The 19,916-nt window shown below is 36.7% G+C and overlaps 1 pseudogene; it reads right to left on the reverse strand.

The window, feature by feature from the left end:
* Nucleotides 1–10,497: 10,497 nt before the first annotated feature.
* Nucleotides 10,498–12,647, reverse strand: LOC121676944 (annotated as a pseudogene).
* Between the last annotated feature and the right edge of the window lie 7,269 nt (nt 12,648–19,916).

A 19,916-nucleotide genomic window follows, 5' to 3' on the forward strand; every position in this document is an offset into this window, starting at 1 on the left:
AACTATAATCGGAAAGATCAGTATTGGCCACCTACACTTAACTTTACAGTATTTAGACTTTCTGGTCATTAGCATGAGCAAATGTGTTGGGTATTTTGGGGGGATGGTATTGCATATAATGAAAAGTATCAGTAATTGGAAGATTTATATAATTTAGTAAACTAGTGTTTTCCAGATTATTGAAGCATGGTGTTATTAAATCATACACAGGTAAAGCATATCCATTCAAAAATGTATATTTGTGTATATTCTTTTCAAAGCTAGATATCAAACTCAGGTTTTTGTGTATGTTCTGCCAAAGTGCTCTGTTACTGATTATTCGTCTAGAACCTAGCCAGTGGATGTTAATGAAGCATGAAAAAAATCATTGATACGGTTCCATTGCAGCTAGAGAGATTACTGTATCAATTTAAAAATATTACTTGTCAAGCTCTGGTGTAGTCAGGAGAAAATTCACAATTACCTAAAAAGACTCTTAAATGCTGCTGTTTTCTGTTTACTAATGGATACAGATTTTCTTTATGTAATTGAGCAAGGATGACTCACTGCCACCTGTTGGATACAGCAGCAGCCAAGACTTCTACTTTTTGTTAAGCCAGTCAGACATGAGAGTTTGTGAAAAGTTAAAGCAGTGCTACTCACCTCATTTTTAACTTTTAAGTTTTCAATTATTTTTCAGTTTTAATATTCAATATAGTAATTATTAAAGGAATAACTCCCACAAGCAAAACTCTCTCAGTTCCTTAGGAATTTAAAAGTGTGAAGGGGTTAGAAGATATAAAACTTTTAGAGCAGATGTCCCACTAATGGTCCATTAGGTAGTTTTGAGCATACATTTCTTTTTTGTTGGGTTAGGCTGCAACAGACTAGATTTAAATTCCTTGGATTTTAATGAAACCCCTCCCAGATCTGAATATTGTTTTAATAAATGGAATTAGGGTAGCATTTAATAGTGATTAATAAGTTCTGGCTTTATGTGGCTCAAAAATTTATTATAAATCAGATGATTGAAAAATTAAATCAGAAAAGAATGAAAAAGTAATTAGATGGTGGTTGAATTTTCCAGGTCATAATAGACAGGTGATTATGGAGAGAGCATTATGTTATGAAAGTTGCAAAGAAGCAAGATAAAGTTTAACACCTGAAAGGTAAGAAATTATATACTGGTAAGAGGAGAAATAATAGGGAGCATTTTAATTTTTGAAAATATCTTTATTCTAACCTTCAGTGAAGATAGTAGGCTTTCTGTTCTGAAAATACAGGCTTAAAAAAAGGCCTGGAGAGATGGCTCAGTGGTTAAGAGCATTGCCTGCTCTTTCAAAGGTCCTGAGTTCAATTCCCTGCAACCACATGGTGGCTCACAACCATCTGTAATGGGGTCTGGTGCCCTCTTCTGGCCTGCAGACTTACAGACAGAATAGTGTATACATAATAAATATTTTTTTAAAAAAGAAAATACAGGCTTTTTTTGAGACAGGGTTTTTTTTTGTGTGTGTGTGTAGCCCTGGTCATACTAGAACTCTGTAGGCCAGGCGATCTACCCACCTGTCTGCCTCCCAGTGCTGGTATTAAAGGTTTGCACCACCACACCTGGATTCTTATATATTTCTTCATATAATTAATCAGGGATGCCTTGTTTTAGAATCTTGCTGTTAACACCTTTGATAAGGGTTAAGTTTGGCCTGTTTTCAATTAATACTTAGAGAAATATCTGTAAAGCCATTGAAAAAGCACACCTATAAAACTATATGAAGAATTCTGTATTAGTCAGGATTCTTTAGAAGAACAGAACTTAAAAGAGCATTTATTAAAGTGACTTACACAGGCTGTGGTCTGGCTAGTCCTCCCAATGGAAAGATCAAGAATGTGGTTGTTTTGTTCTTCAGTTTATGATGCTGGATATCTTACTGGGCTTAGGTCTGTGTTGGAGTCCCAGGGAAGTGTGTATTCTAATACCGGTGAAGGGATTCATCATCATTGTCAGCAGCAGCAGCAACAGAGTAAAAGCAAGCAAGCAAAAAACTTCTTCATGTCTTTTTCAGTGGACTGCCGTTAGAAAGTGTGACCCAGACTTAGGGTGAATTTTCCCACCGCAAATGATCCAATCAAAAGATCACAGTTGATCTGTTTTATTGTGTTAAGCATCATATGGCTCTGCTTTGTTTATCTTTTTCTCCTTATGCAATATATTCTTTTTTGTGCTTTCATGCATGAAATTTTTTTCTTTTTCTCTGTATGTTATTCCTGTGTTTTCTTAAAGGCAGCTTGCTTGCCATGAATTGCTTTAGTTTGTGTTTGTCTTGAAAATATTTTTATTTTTCATCAATTTTAAGAGATAGCAGCTAGGCATAGAATCTTAGTTGGCAGTGTTTGCTTTTAAGTCTTGAAATATACCATTCCATGGTTTCTTGGCTTTTAAGGTTGCTGATGAAAACTTAATGCTATCATGATGTGTTTTCCTGTGAGTTGCCATTTTTCTTAAAACTTTTATTATTTTCTTTGTATATTTGACATTGTGACTGCTGTGTTGTTTAGAGGATCATTTGTAATTATTTTCAAAATACTTGTTGTATTTAGATGTCCCTATTTTTCTCTAGATTTTGTCCAATTTTTTTTGCTACAGTGTCATTGACTACACTGTCTTTGTCTTTAGATTACTTTAGTTCCTTTTACTTCACAGATTCTTAGGTTATCCCTTCGGCATTATCCCAGGGTTCTTGAAAGTTGAAGTCATTCTTTTTAGTACTATTATTTTCTTTATATGTGACTGAAAATACCATTCTAACCTTGATTCATCTTTGAACTTTGTTCTATCTGGTTTTGTTTGTTGATTGTGGGAGCCCACAGATGTGAATTCCTTCCATCTTGACTAAAGATCAGAGAGTTCTGGCCTATTCTTGCTCCTTCAAGGTTATTGACCGAGGTTTGACCCAAGGTATGGCTACTAACAGGGTATTTTGCTCTAGGGTGTGGTTACTTGATGCTTTGGGTATTGAGAAGGTGATTACTTTGTTCATTGTATTGTGGTAAAGACGTCTTTTGTCTTCACTCTTCTGGATGGGGGTATATAAAGCCTATGAGCAATAAATGTGAGCTTATTCAGTATTCCCTGGAGTGCTCTTCCAACTCTATTCTGTATCTCTGTCTTTTCTTTTGTATCTTTAATTTAAATCTTTAATGCCATTTCTTAATCCTCATGCTTTCCTCCAAGCATAGGTGAATTAAGCCAGGTGGGACCCCGGCTGATGTTGTCTCCTGGATGCGGGATTAGGCAGTAGATAATACTTTCTCCACTGTGTTTTTGATTTTTTGATCCATTAATATTTTCATTTGCAGAATTTCTGTGGTTCTTTTCCAGAGTCTTTATTTCTTTTCTGAACATTTCCTTTCATATTTTTTTCTTCTCCATATTACTGGCTGATTCATCTGCTTTGCGAACTTTTTTGTCTAGGTTCTGAAGTGATTTCTTACTCTTCATTCCTATCCTTGAATTCAGTAAGAGGTCATTGATTCCCTTCTGAAAGTAGAAATTTGAGATCTTTTTTTTCCCCCTGGCATTTCAAATATCTCATTGTCTTTGGTTTTCATTTTGTAGTGGCTTGTTTCATTTTGTGTTAGTGTTTCTTATATTTTGTGCTTCTCCTGGGATGGCTGTATAGCCTTAATTTTTTCCCTTTTTATTTTATGTGAATCTTCTTGGTGAGTTGTCTTCATTTAGATTTATGGTCACTGCTTTTATTTAATGGAGAAGCTGACTGCAGTAACAGATAACAATAATTTGACAGCAGTCCCAGTGTTAATTTGAAGTAGAAGACAGTTGTGTTGCCTGTCTGAGAGGTTAGCAGTACTAGAATACTGATTGAGGAAAAGTATAGTTTAATTAGTGAAGTGAGAGGGAATGGGATAGCGAAAAGAAGTAGGCTATGAAGAAGAAAGGTATATGGGTTAGAGGTATGAGAAAATATTTATGCTATGTGCAGAGAAAGAAAGGGACATTTGGGCTGAGGAGATGGCTTAGAGGGTAAAATGAGAACCTGAGTTTGAATCCCTAGCAGGCATGATTGTTAAGCCTGTCATTTCAGCATTGGAGGGAGGAGACAGACAGGTCTTTGGAGCTTTCTCACCTACCAACCTGGATGAAATTTAGTGAGAGATTTGTTTTGATGGATCAGGAAACCTGACGTCTTTCTCAGGCTTCTGTGTGTGTACATTCATTCTCCTACATACACAAATACCACACATAAATACATCACACACGTGGAAAAAAATAGAAAAGACATCCATAAAAGCCTATGTGGGCAAGAATTTCAAACACTAACTGAACATTTAAAGTATAGAAATATAAATTTAAAAAGTTTTTAAATAAAATGAAATAGTCTATCCCATACCCTTTCACTACACTTGGGAGGATGTGGTTTCTACCTCTCCTTTGACTGTCTTTTGCAGGATTATTTTTGAAGTGTTCAAGATAAGTCAGTATCTCATGTAGGAAGACATCTTCTAGAATTTCTAAGATCACCCTGCCAGCAATTACAACCTTGTTCCTGGTGTCTTTAGAATTGTGCTTTCCAAGTGCTTGCCTATATGACTTTTGTCACTGGGAAATCTTCCCAGCCATCAAGAGACTGTACCAGATTCCCGAGGGTGCTTTCTTATTCCTTTGTAACTCATTCATCCAGGCAGTGAGGACAGTTTTGCCTTTTCCATCCTTTATCTCTATGGTCTCCGTGGAGAACCTCTCAGCTCCCGCACAACACCTCTGCCTCTACCTTCAGAACCTGCTTTATTTCAGCAGTTTCCCTCATAATGTATCCAGTCTCTGGTTACATCCCCACAGACTAGACAGTCGTCCCCAGTTCTGTATTTTCACATTGCCACTGTATGTGCCGGGAGAGTACCTCTTTAACTGAGACCTCTGTCCCTGGCTTGATTGTTGCTTTGTTGAGAAAAACCTTACTTTAGCTTAATCCCCCCCCCCTTTTTTTTTTAGCTTGTTCTCTTATTGGAATAGATTTTTTCACTGGGTGACAGAGACAGCTCATAATTTGCCATTTTACTGTGTAATCCTAGCATATTCCAGTATTACACTCTTTGTTTCAGATTGCTTTAGCTTTATTTAAGGTCTTTGTATTACTTTTTGAATTTTTGTTATTTGTTTTGTTTTCTATTTTTGTCGCCAGAATCTTTTTTTTAAAAGATTTATTTATGTATTATGTATACAACATTCCTTCCATGTTTGCTTGCATGTCAGAAGAGGGCACCAGATCTCATTATAGATGACTGTGAGCCACCATGTGGTTGCTGGGAATTGAACTCAGGACCTCTGGAAGCGCAGTCAGTGCTCTTAACCTCTGAGCCATCTCTCCAGCCCCTGTCGCCAGAATCTTGATGCTGATTACATTAAATCTGTAGCTCACTTTCAATAATGTATCCATTTTCATAGTGTCAGTTTCATATGTAACTTAGTACCTGAGCATGGGAGACACTCATTTCATCTAAGGACCTGCAGTTTCTGTCTTTAGTGTTTTAAAACTGTCACTGTAGAAGCTGTCTACCTATTTGCTTGTGTTTATTTCTAGGTCTTTTTTTAAGCTATCATGAATAGGATTTTTTTATTTCTTTTTCAGAAATTTTATTATTGTGAATAAGAAATGGACTTTTTTCATTGATTCTGCTCCCACCCACTTTTGCTGAAAGTGTATTTAAATGTTAAAAGTTCTGTTAAGTCTTTATGCTCTTAAATATAGTGTCATGTCTGTAAGTAGGGATTTAACTTATTTTATATTTGTCTATTATTTTTTCTCTCATTACTTGAGTACTATGTTAGTTATAAGTGGAGAAAGTAGACACCCATAACAGGCTCCTGATTTGAGAAAAAATTATTTTAGTCTTCCCCATTTGCTGTAATATTGACTATAGGTCACATGCAACTTTATTATGTTAAGTTCTGCTTTTAGGTTCTTCAATGCTCATATCCTGAAGGGATGTTGAGTTTTGTCAAAGACCTTTTCTGCATTAAATGAAATGGTCATATGACTTTTGTCCCTAAGTCTTTTTATGTACACTGTTATACTTTCTGATTTATGTATGTTGGGCCATCTTTTTGTCCCTGGAATGAAACTGACTTACTTGTGGTATGTAATTTAATGTATTCTTTAATTCAATCTGCAAGTATTTTATTGAGACTTTGATTTTGAGACAAGGTCTGTGACCTGCCTGTACTAGAGCTCACCATGTAGACCACGCTGGCCTTGAACTTACAGAGATCTCCCTGCCTCCCAAGTTCTAGTTTGAGGAAGGGCTCTGTTGGCTCTTCTCTAAAGCTTTGGTAGAGTTTGACAGTGACTGTTTAGGCAAGGGCCTTTGTTAAGAGACTGTCACTGCTTCAGTCACAGTGTCTGGGTCTAAGTTGTTTATCATTTTTATTTAACTTTAGTAGGGTGTTTGTGTAGGAATTTATCCATTTAGATTGTTTAGCTTGGGCTAATATACGTTTTCAAAGCTACTTCTGGATTTCTTTGGTATTTGCTGCAGTATCCTTTTTTTTAACTATTCATTAAGTTGTTGAGTGTTTCTTTTTGTTTTAGGTTGTTTGGTTAAGAGTTTGTTAATCTCATTTGTTTTTTTCATAGAGCCAACTTCATTGATTCTTTATATTCTCTGTTTTTTCTAAATTTCTACTCTGATTTACTTTTGTCTACTGATAATTGGTTTGTTTTGTTTTTCCTAAGACCTTGAAGTACATCATTGAGCAGTTTATTTTGGATTGCTTTGTTTTTGAAATGTAAGCACTTATAGCTACTTATTTCCTATTAGGAAATGCCTTTGCTGTATCTCAAAGATTCTGATGGCTGGTGCTTTTAAATCTAGAAGTTTATAAATTTTTTTCCTTAATTTCAAATATTTGGAGAGTCAGAAAATTCCGTGGGCTACTGAGAATATAATCCCCAGCTGTTGAGTGAAATCTTCTGTAAATGTCTGTTAAGTGTATTTAGCCTATGGTATGATTAACTCAGAATTTCTTTCATTGATTTTTTTTTTTTTTAAGCCTGGAGCAACTATTGATGAGAGCAAGATGTTGACATCACAGACTATTAATGGATATATTCTCTTATGTGTAGTAACACTTGCTTTATGAAATTGGAAACCCCAACATTTATTGCATATGCATTTCAAAATATTCTATCTACTTAAAAAAATTTAATTTTGTGTGAATGTCTGTTTGCCCACATGTATGTGTATGCATCACTGACTTGTCTGTGTGGTTCCCACAGAGACTAAAAGAGACAAGATCCCCTGGAACTGGATCCAAGGTTGTGAGCTAGTAGGTGCTGAGAATTGAATGTAGGTTCTTTGCAAGAACAGCCAGTGCTCTTAACCACTGAGCCATCTCTCTAGCCCCATACAAATGTTGTCTTCTTAATGAATTGTAGTGGCCTTATTTACCTCTTCTGACTAGTTGTGGATTGAAGTCTTTGATTTTATATGGGAGTCTTCCAGTGAACTGCCTCTATTTTTCAGGAGTCTTTTGTTCAGAAAATTTTAATTGTAGTATAATCATACCTGCTGGGTTTTTTTTCTCCCCATCTTACATAAGCTATATACCAAGGTCCCCAGAATGTTCTATTTCTTCTGAAAATCTTTTTACAATTTATATATTTTTTATATTTTCCTCTTATATGTTGTGTGAAATCCAACCCCCCTCACCCATTGACTCTATGCTTTTGTCTTCTCTGTGAGTTTAAAAATTCTTTCTGAATTTAACTGATATCCCATTGAGACTATGGATTTAATTTGGAAAACTGATGATACAGTCCTGGAAAAAGCAAATGAACTCATGTTTATTAGGAACATTTTGACTATGTTCCTAAGTGTCCTTTTCTCCCTCCCTCTCTTCTCTCTCCCTCTTTCTTTCTCTCTCCCTCTCCCTTTCCCTTTCTTTTTCCCTCTCCCTTTCCCTCTCTTCTCCTCCTTCCCTCCCTCCCTCTTCCCCTCTCTCCCTCCTTCCCCTCTTTCCTCCCTGCCTGCCTTTTTTCCTCCTTTGTTTCTTGCTTGCTTTCTCTCACACCCTCTGTGTGTGTGTGTTTGCAACAGGGTTTCTCTAAGTATCTCTGGCTATTCTAGAACTGGCTTTGTAGAACAGGCTGGTCTCGAGCTCACAGAGATCCATCCGCCTCTATCTCCTGAATACTGGGATTAAAGGTGTGCACTACCACCACTGGGCACCTAAGTGTTCCTTCTAATGGTAAAGTTTCCTTCTGTATCGTTTTGAGTGTTTTAATCATGAAAGCATACTGGATTTTATAAAATGCATTTTCCTTTACATCAACTAAGATGGTCAGTTTTCTCATTCAATTAACATAGTGTGACATTTAAAAAATGTTAAGCCACCATACATTCCTGAGATTAAAGTCCTCCTTAGTTATGGTTTGTAATCTTTCATATGTTGCAATATTTGGTGTACAAGTATTTTTGCTGAGGATTTTTATGTTTATAGTCATAAGGGATATTGGTGTATGGATTATTTTTCTCATACTTTTTTTTTTTGGCTAGGTAACAGGGTAGTACTGGCCTCAAGAATTATCGATATTCACTTAACTGAGCTCTTTTTGTTGGGAAACAATCACGTTTCTTCTGTTTCGAGACAAATTGATGTTAATTTTTTAAATTTACGCTAGACTCATCAGTGAAGGAATCTCTCCTAGTCTGCTCTTCATTGGAAAGTTTCTTTTTAAAATTTTATTTGTGTGTGTGTGTGTGTGTGCGCGCGCACGTGTGCATGTGCAGGTGCTTTTAGATCTCCTAAAGCTGGAGCTACAGGTAGTTATGAGCTACCCACAGGGGTTCTGGGAACTGAACTCCCACCCTCTGCAAGAACAGCAAGTGTCCTTAAACACATTTAGTACTGCATAGAAATCTCTAAGACATACACCAGGAACTGCACATTTTTTGGGCAAGCTGCACATTATTTGACTCATCATAATTACAGATCACTTTAGGTTTGTTTTTCAATAATTAAAACATTTTTATTTACAAAAACAAACAACTAATTTAACAATTTAAGTTCCCAGTACTTTTTAATGCGTGGTACTGTGTAAAACATTTTCCTCTATGAAGAGGCACCAAACAAAATTTACGTAAGTATTTAGATTCGCCCCCTTTACCATGGGCAGCAGAAACTAAACTCTGTAGGTTCTGGAAGAATTTTTTTTTTCTTTCTACTTGCTTAATACATATAGGTTCATGGCTGCTTCTCATCACCTGACAACTCTTTTGGGTAGATTTTTATGAGGAGCTCTTTTGGGTAGATTTTTATGAGGAGCTCTCCCTGCACACCCAGGAGAAGGTCTGGGGATATTTGTCTCTGGTTCCAGAGAGCCTTTTATTGTCATCTGTTACCCAGTCTCTCACCACTGATAGCAGAAACTGTTGTTTATGCTTCATTTGTGCTTGTGGATTGAGGATGTTGTACACTCAAATGAATTAAAAAGTCCACAGTTCATAAGGTACAGCACTACTTTTTTGTCCATTTCATCATTTTTCTTAGAATGGAACAACACAAAAGGAATTGGCCCTCACCGTCAGCTCCTTCCTTTCATGTGGGCTGTGTATTCCTTGATGCAGGTAGGTTTTTACCACATTCTCCTCCGTTTTTCTATTGTTTTACCTGTTGTTGAGACAGAAGTATGGATCATTGATATCATTGGACAGTGTGCTTGTCTTTCCATGATAGGAGAAGAATATCACCTTTTCTGGAAAATACTATGTCACCTTTCTTCATTCTTGGTATTTTCATTTTCAAATTTGGCACAAACTTTCCCTGACCCAAAACAGACTCTACTTTTCTCTGTAGCAGCGATTCAGCTGTAGATGTAGCATTGTGGTACTTATCCTGGTTAATATGGTGCCTTGAGCCAAGATAGGGTCCAAGGACTGAAAGAACAGTTTCTTGCAATCTCTTTCCTTCAGCAGTGCATATCTCCATATTGCAGACGTTTGCACACCATCTGAACAAGTAAACAGTATATTGTTATTTTCTCTGGGTTGTACATGTGGAATTTTAAATGTCCTGTCTATAGAATCATTCCCTCGTCCAAAGACAACAGTTACTTTGACTTGTGTATTGTTCGAAATTTATGCAGGAAATCAGTACAGGTTGGATGTTGAAAAGTCTTCTCGAGTGACTGTCTATTTTGGCATTATAGAAATGCCAGAAGTCCATATTTGCTCAAAAATCTATAACGACTTATTGTCTGGAAATATAGGGTAAATATCAAAGGATCTGTTGACCAATAGTCTTTCAGGCATTCTTTTCTTGTTTTCTTGTCTAATTATTCTATCAGAATAATTAGGCCAAGGAATTTCTTGATGCCCTTCTGTGTAACCGGAGACTGCTTTAGTTTTCTAGATGGTGTTTTGTGTTTTTTTTTTTTTGCAGTTTGACTGTGATAGTTGGGTACCTATTTGCACAATTCATCACCAAAAAAAAAAGACTGGTCACAGAGGTACAGAGTCACTCTGAGACGGAAATGTAATGATCCGAGAATGACCTTCAAACGTTTGTAAGCATGATGGCGTGTCAACTTCACACCAGCAATTATCAGTAGCTTCGTCAGTGTCAGAATCACTTGAAACTACCACCACTGTGCGCTGCCTTACAGGTCTAATCATTTCACTGTCAGTAGAGTCGGCAGTCAGCCCAGGACTTGTCCAGATAGTCATCCGCATCCTTGATCCCACTAGGAACAGCTGAGAAATTACCATTAAATATGGAAGTGTATCTCTTTCATTGATTCCCCTCCTTTTTCTGAGAGAGGGCATTTCTAAAAGTTCCAGGAACTTGAAGACTGAAGACTATTTGAATAACCAAAATACAGTGTAACTGGAATGCTTTATGGGTTTGTGCAATTATATAGTTTTTTTGCAGATTAGCCTGCAGTTTCCACCAATGAGATTGCTTCATTCAGTGTGGCCAATACAAAATGTTCACATCTAAGGTTAGTAACAGACAGCGTGTGAAACATAAGAAAACTTGTGAGCTGTATGAAATGTGTTAACTGCTGAGCCATCTTTTCATCCTCTATTGGGAAGTTGTTGATTACCAGTTTAGTCTTACTTTGTTGTTTGTATGTATGTTCAAGTACTTTTTATTTTTATTATTTTTGTTTGTTTGTTTGGGGTAGCTTTTTCATTTCATTATCTAATTGTTGATATACAATTATACTAACCATAGTAGTAGTGCTTACCCCTCCCCCAAATAAGGTCAGTGTGCCTGCTTCTGGTTTCTAGTTTCTAGTAACCTGAGTCTTGCCCCTGTTTTCATATGATCATTTAGCCAAAGGCCTGACAGTTTAGATAATCTTTTCAAAGGGCTATAGTTCCTTTTTATTTTAGTTACTGTATTTTTCAACTCTAGAATCTTTGTCTCTCTGTGTCTGTCTACTGTCTCTCTTAATTTCCATTCCCATTGTTTCTTTTAGTGGTTTTATTTTGTTTTGTTTTTTGGTTTTTTGTTTGTTTGTTTGTTTTTAAAGGTAGGATTTCTCTGTGTAATAGTTTTGGTACTCACTTTGTACAGCAGGCTGGCCTCAAATTCACTGAGATCCGCCTGCATCTGTCTCCCAAGGGCTGGGATTAAGGTGTGCACCACCACTGCCTGGCTTTTTTTTTTGTTGTTCTAGATTTCTACTAGTTTTTTTTATTTAACTTATAAGGACAGATGATTACAAGTCTTCTAATAATTTTAGCAACTGCCCTTTCTTAGAGATAGTTTATATTTTTACTGTGAATTAATATATACTTTTGTGTTCATTTACATGGCTCAAAATTTTTGTTATTGTTGAACATATGTAGTATAGTGGTTCTCAACCTGTGATTTGCAACCCCTTTGGAGTTACATATCAGATATCCTACCTCGGAGGTATTTACATTTCGATTCATGATAGTATCAAAATTACAGTTATGGAGTAGCAATGAAAATAATTTTATGGTTGGGAGTCACCACAAATTAGGGATGGTATTAAAGGGTTGCAACATTAGGAAGCTTAGTATATAATGTATCTGGGAATTCAGTTCTTTGGATTCCCTAGGGCTTCTGCTTGTTTTTTTTTTTTTCCTTTAAAATTTATTCAGCACAATACAATCTCCAACTCCACTGAGATGGCAGACCATGTCCATGACCAAAGCAGTTTATAAACTGGAATTCAGTTGCTGAGCCAGCCCAGCCTCAGCTTTCTTGTCAGAATCAGGTCATATAGCACTTCTTCTGTAGGCGTCTCTGTCTGCCTCCCCTCTTGTGAACCTTGCCTGTTGTTCACCCTCTGGACCTTTGGACTGAGGCCTGCCAGTTTCAGGAAGGCTATGGTACACGGTGACAGACACTATGTCCGAGGTATGTGGAGGTAGTAATGGAGATATTGGATGCCATTGTTCATAAGGTACCAATAGAAACGTCTCCAGGCAAACTGTTCCTTCGTGTAGCCTTTATGCTTTAGAGTTTGTATGGCCTTCATTATATGAAGGTTGGGCACATTCTTGTCTGCCAGCTTAAGGAGTTTGGGCATATGGACATTTTTCTTGTCAACCACCACTCCTTCTTAGAAAAGGAGTTCATAGATGGCAATCTGATTCTTCTTAGGCATCAACATCATGGTGGCCACAGGGTCAGAGAGGGAGGCCTGAAAGGAAGGGGCATGTTTGGTGCAGTGTCCCCTTAGGGATTGTTATTTTTGGTTTTTCATTCATTTATTCTCTCTCTCTTTTGGTAGACTCTATTTATTGGGTATCTGATGAGGAGGGTCATCTGTCCATGTGTTACTTTCATTGGTTAATAAAGAAACTGCCTTGGCCCCTTAATAGGACAGAAAATTAGGTAGGCGGAGTAAACAGAACAGAATGCTGGGAAGAAGTGAAGTGAGGCAGTCACCATGATTCTCCGACCCCAGACAGACGCAGATTAAGAGCTTTCCTGGTAAGCCACCACCTCATGGTGCTACACAGATTACTAAATATGGGTTAAATCAAGATGTGAGAATTAGCCAATAAGAGGCTGAAACTAATGGGCCAGGCAGTGTTTAAAAGAATACAGTTTCCGTGTAATTATTTTGGGTAAAGCTAGCCGGGTGGCGGGAAGCAGCCCGCCGCTCCCATCACAACAGGTATCATAACTGAATTCTATCTCCTCCACTCTGTGGTCAGCTGTAATTTGACAGACTTTTCTTAAAAACCTACATCAAAAGACAAAAACTCTCCTAGTCTTTGCAGAGCCCTCTGTCTTAAGACATTCAGTGTTTATCCAAACAGTACTGCCTTGCTAAGGTCATTTCTGTTTGCATAGGAGCTAAAAGGTGCACCTAAGGTCAAAGTTCAGGTTCTTGTTAGATGTTTTTACTGAGCTTTTGTGTAGCTTTGGGTATTCATGGAGACGTCTCGAGTTTCCAACATGCATAATTTTTAAACCTGTATTCATTTAATTATCTCCTTTTTCAACCTCTTTGCAAACTTTTAGTTTTGTCTGTTGCTTGTTTCAAATGTTATCTCTTGTCATGGGTAAACATTGACCCCAAAATGATTTTGATACATACCATCAGGGAAGCTGCTACAACCCTAGGAGTCTCCAAGTCTTGGAAACCAAAACAAGGCCCAAGCCCAACCTTAGGTATCCCCATGCCAGTAATTGAAAACAAGGGTCAGATCTATTTAGTACCAACAACTACACCAACATGGGTTGCTATCATAGTGGTTGCAGTCATTTGAGGAAGTTGTGGGTGGTGAATAGGTAAATTACCACAGCTTTACTAAAATTCAGCAGCTTCTCTCTCTCCCTCTCTCTGCCTGCCTGCCTCCCTCCCTCCCTGTTTTATTTTTTTCTCTTTTGGAGGGGGTGTGGTTTGAGATAGGGTCTCACTATTTAGACCAGGCTAGTTTTGAACTCATAGAGATTCACCTGCCTCTGCCTCCCAAGTAGTGGGTTTAAAGGCATATGCTTCCATGCCTGACAATAGCTTCTTTCTTTATTAATCATTTTTTTGATTTTTGTAAGATATCAATTAACTTTTACTTAGCTAATAATTTATTTTGATTGTTTTGCTGTATTCTTCATTGCTTTGTGGTGGCATAGAGTTATTTTGTTTTTGTTTCATTGATTCTTTGTGAATTTTATTATCATGCCTCCTCTGAAAAGAAAACAAAAACATGAAATAGAAATTTAAAAATAAAAATGCAAATTAAAGAAAGAAAAAACATTTTACAATGGAAACTGCAATGTGTCACCCAGTCTCCTCTTTTGCCTAAACAGCTTTACTTGCAAATGTTCATTGTCATGACATTGGTCTGGTTAACAGCCCCTGGTTTCTCCTACACCATCAACTATCAATATTGGAGGCATGGGATGGAGTTTAAGTGTTCCTTACTATGCCATATTTTTAATTTCACTACCACCTTCTTGAACAAGTTAAATGGAAAGCAATATAATGTTCATTGTCATGTGCTATTAATAGTCATCCTCCCCCCCCCCCCCACCTGCCTGCCTTTCTGTTTTTCTTTTTCGGGTTTTATTTTTTTGAGATAGGGTGTCTCTGTGTAACTCTGGCTATTCTGGAATTTGCTCTGTAGATCAGGCTGGCCTCAAACTCAATAGAGGTCTACCTCTGCCTCCCAATTGCTAGGATTAAAGGCGTGCACCACCACCTGGCTTAAAGCCATTTCTTAATGTGTACTAATATTTTCTCATCCCCTAACATTCTATCTCCACTTACTAATTAATAAGTCTTTTACTTTTTCTCACCAATATTTCATTGTTTGTGTTTTACGCTGCATTGTTTGATACCATGCTGAGCAAGTGCAGTTTCTACCTTAATTTTCCAGAATTTGAATGCCATTACAAATGGTATCTGGAAAACTTTTAATTTCTGTTTGTTCATTGGTATTATCTAAAACTAACATATGATTTTTAATAAAAAAAAAACCAGTTAGTTCTCAGAGCGTTTTAGTAGATTTGGTGTAATTTTCTATAGAGACAAGTATGTTCTCTGCTAATGAAGGCAGTTTTATGCCTTCCTTTTCCAATCTCTATGTCTTTATTGCTTTTTACAGCAATGCTAGGGCTTCCATTGAATAGGAGTGGAAAAAATAGACATCCTGCCCTGTTTGCTATCTTTGAAATCAATCAGTACTTCCCTGGCATCTTTACATTCCCTTAAATATATGTGATTCTCAGTATAGTAAAATTAAATAGAAGTCCAGTTTCCCTTCTATACATTAACGTAGGCTGAAATATCTTATAATTCCAGATATACTAAAGTACATGCATGTCATTCTTTTCTTTGCAGATGTGCACATTTGTAAATATCTATGAAAACACTTCTTTATAGTTCATTTATCTTTTTTCCTTAAGAGATGAGCATTTAGGAAAATAGAAATATCTTTGGGTTTTATATTGTGGACATTTGATATTAGGTTGAACTGTGTAAAATTGTTCATTAGTTTGTAGGCTGTAAATCTTGCAGAGACAACATTACCCCCCCAAATGGGGGGAGGTTATGACAGTTCTTATAAGAAGAAATAATTTAGTATTAAGTGTTCATTCATGAGAAAAAGTCCACCACTGTGCATATGATACATGTGGTCATGCTCTTGAAGAAAATGCTGTCTGAAGACTGACCCTTTTACAATCTTCTTGTGTATTTGATTCTGTGATTTATCTGTCAGTGTATCCACACATTTAGGTTCAGATTGAATCCACTTGTGATCCTAGTTTTATGCATAAAACATTTTGGGAACACATTATTGAGAAATGAAACTTTCTTTACTTTGCTGTGTGATAATTTTGTGCAAGAAGCTTTTCTATATATGTTATTAATAGTTTATGTGTGGGGCTGTTTTGCCTGCATAGATGTATGTGCATCTTCACTTGCGTGCCAGGTATGCCCAAAAGAGGCCAGAGGATGGTATCAGGCCCCCTGGAACTGAGGTTCCAGAAAATTGTAATCTACCATGTAGGTTCTGGAAATTGAACTGGGATCCTTTGAAGAGGAGCTAATGTTCTTAACTGTTGCCATCTCTCTAGCCTCGTAAATACATTTTTTAGGTGTTTCTAACTTAAAATATTTAGGTCAGGGTATGGATTTGAGAAGTGGAATAGTTAAAGATCAGCAGGTACTTTTCCTTTCAAAATAAATATTTCAACAGACGATAAGTACGACAATAAAACAAACAAAACAGGAAGGTTGTTCATATCCTTTACTTTGTTCTTTTTGTGTAATTTTTTATTGTAAATTACTGGTGGAAGAAAGCTACACACTCTCTCCTGTTGAAAATATAAGATTTAGAAAATATTTTTGTATTGGTAAACTAAATAGAACTGAAAATTTTTTCTTTTGTATTTGCTGCCACCAAGTGGCAAATTAGTGATATTGCTACTTCTGTTAGTATCTTTTTGTTTTGACTTGGTTTTGTTTTTACACTGTAGCTCAGACTGACCTTGAACTCAACAAAGCCTTGAGTGGTGGGTTTTACAGGTGTATTCCACCCTGCCCAGCCACTCTGATACTTCAGCTAGCTTGATTTGTTCCTATTTTAACAAAGGATGAGTAACACATTTTAGTACTTTACAAGCTGCAGCTTACCTTCTTGCACCAGAGCTAGATAAAGGTCATTTCTGTGTTTCTTGCATTTTACAAAGGCCTGTTAGGACATTAGCAACAAATTACTGTTGACAAAGAATTTTTTTTGAAAAACTCAAGATTTTTCTAGTGTAGTATGAAATATGATCGATACAAGCTAGTTTACAGAAACTTAATTCTTACATGTATTCTTTAGTGATATGAGAATTATGTCTTCCTAATCTTTTAGAACTGATTTTGCTTATTTTGAAGAAATTGTATGAAATTAACTAGTAGGCAACTTATTTTTATTCTAGGAAAACTATTATATAAGAATATGTAACATTCTTAGAAAAGAAACTTAAATGTTTAATATTAGAAAGTGGGTTGCATGCAGTTCGATATACTTTTGTATATAACTTGATGTAATCTTTCAAAATATTATAGAAGACTGTGTGGAGACATGGATAATTCACTATCTCCAGAAGTACACATCCATTCTCCCATGTGTTTCTTCCTTCACACCCAGCTTAAATTCCTAGTAAAACCCATTCTCTCTCTCTCTCTCTCTCTCTCTCTCTCTCTCTCTCTCTCTCTCTCTCTCTCTCTCTCTCTCTCTCATTATTTTTGACACAGGGTTTCTCTTTGAAACAGTTCTGACCATCCTGAAACTCACTCTGTAGACTAGGGTGGCCTCTAACTCACTGAGATCTGCCTGCCTCTGCCTTCTGAGTGCTGGAATTAAAGGCGTGAGCCACCACCGCCTGACTTAAAACCCAGTCTTAGTAAACCCCCACTTTGTTTTGTGGGGAAGAAGCAAATTAACAAAATACATAACTGAAAGTATTTAAAAACACATATAGGAAATACCTAGCAGTGTTTAATTTTTTTTTATGCATCGTGGTAAATTCTTAAATTTATGTATTAAAAATTAATGCTTGGTATTGGCATAAAACAAACAGGAGGACCAGAGGAATGGAATAGAAGATCCAGATATCAATTCACACACCTGTGAACACCTGATTTTTGACAAAGAAGCTAAAAATATAAAATTGTAGAAAAAAAGCATCTTGTATAAATGGATATCAACATGTAGAAGATGCAAATAGATCCATATTTATTGCAATGCACAAAACTCAAGTCCAGATGGATCAAAGACCTCAACATAAAGCCCGCCACACAGAACCTCATAAAAGAGAAAGTTGCAAGTACACTTGAACGCATTGGCACAGGAGACCACTTCCTAAATATAATTCTAGCAGCATAGACACTGAGAGACACAATTAATAAATGGGACCTCCTGAAACTGAAAAGCTTCTGTAAGCAAAGGACGCAGTCAACAAGACAAAAAGACCTACAGAATGGGAAAGGATCTTCACCATCCCCATATCAGACAGAGGTCTGATCTCCAAAATATACAAAGAACTCAAGAAATTTGGACACCAAAAGAACACATAATGCAAAAAAAAAAAATGGAGTACAGACCTAAACAGAAAACTCTCAGCAGAGGAATCTAAAATGGCTAAAAGACACTTAAGGAAATGCTCAGCATCCTTAGTCATCAGAGAAATGCAAACCAAAACAACTGTGAGATTCCATCTTAAACCTGTCAGAATGACCAAGATCAAAAACACTGATGACAACTTATGCTGGAGAGGATGTGGGGTAAAGGGGACACTCTTCCATTGCTGGTAGGAGTGCAAACTGGTACAGCTGCTTTGGAAATCAATATGGGAATTTCTCAGAAAATTAGGAAACAATCTACCTCAAGACCCAGCAATACCATTTTTGGGGGGTATATACCCAAAGGAAGCTCTTTCATACTACAAGGACATGTACTCAACTATGTTTATAGCATCATTATTTGTAATAGCCAGAACCTAAAAACAATGTAGATGATCCTCAACTGAAGAATAGATAAAGAAAATGAGGTACATTTATACAATGGAGTACTACTCAACAGTAAAAAATGACATTTTGAAGTTTGCAGGCAAATGGATAGATCTAGGAAAAATTATATTGAACTAGAAAGACAAGTATAATATGTACTCACTCAGAAGTGGCTTTTAGACATAAACAAAGAAAAACTAGCCTACAGTCTACAACCGTACAGAACCTACACAACAAAGAGGAGCCTAAGAGAGACATATATGGATCTACATAAGAAGGAGAAGAGGCAAGATCTCCTGAGTAAATTGGGAGCATGGGGGTCATGGGAGAGGGTAGAAGGGAAAATGGGTGGAAGGAAAGGGGAGCAGAGAAAAACATATAGCACACTAAAAAAAAAAAGGAAAGAGAAAGACAAACTAATGTTTTATATATAAAGGTATAAATAATATTTTATGCGGCACCTGCAGCTTCTTAAACCCTATATAAATAAATATAATGGCTAAGTCGTTGGAGATGTTGTCAGAAAATATTTTTGGACAGGGATTTTGCTGTGTGTGTGTGTGTGTGTGTGTGTGTGTGTGTGTGTGTGTATTTTAAGATTTAAGAGGATAATTTATTGCCACCAGTTCTGAAAAAATAAGCCCCATACTTTGGGTTTCTTCAAGAATCCAATAAGGTTTAACTTTTATATAGAGGTAGTCTTTAAAAGTACATGTATATATGATATATATTTTATATAAATATGTCGTATACATCTATAATTCTCAGAGTTGTAAGTTGGAGGCAGGAGGATTGAGTTTGAGATCATCCTGGACTCCATAGAAAAACTTTGTCTCAAAAAAATAACAGAAATATGTAGTGATAAGGAAGGGCGGGCTGCGTTCCCTCCTGGATCCCGCCTAGCTTACCCCCGAAATAATTACATGGGAACTGTATTCTTTTAAACACTGCCTGGCCCATTAGTTTCAGCCTCTTATTGGCTAATTCTCACATCTTGCTTTAACCCATATTTAGTAATCTGTGTAGCACCATGAGGTGGTGGCTTACCGGGAAAGATCTTAACCTGCGTCCATCTTGGGTCAGAAAGGCATGGCGACTGTCTGACCCTGCTTTCTTTCTCCCAGCATTCTGTTGTCTAGTCCGCCTACCTAATTTTCTGTCCTATTAAAGGGCCAAGGCAGTTTCTTTATTAACCAGTGAAAGTAACACATAGACAGATGACCCTCCTCCATCAGAAATAAAATTAACATATCCTACACAAATTAGTTATTGATAGGAGAATAAAAACTAAATTCTGAATTAGTAAAAATTAAAGTAAATTTTCTATCATTTAATAACTTAGTGTTTTCTTAAAGCACATAGTCCCTTCATTTTGTCTGTTTGCTTCCACTGACCTGTGATTGGAACTATTGCTTTCACCAGAGG

This window comes from Arvicola amphibius, chromosome 12 (genome assembly GCF_903992535.2).
Source record: "Arvicola amphibius chromosome 12, mArvAmp1.2, whole genome shotgun sequence".
Taxonomy (NCBI): Eukaryota; Metazoa; Chordata; class Mammalia; order Rodentia; family Cricetidae; genus Arvicola; species Arvicola amphibius.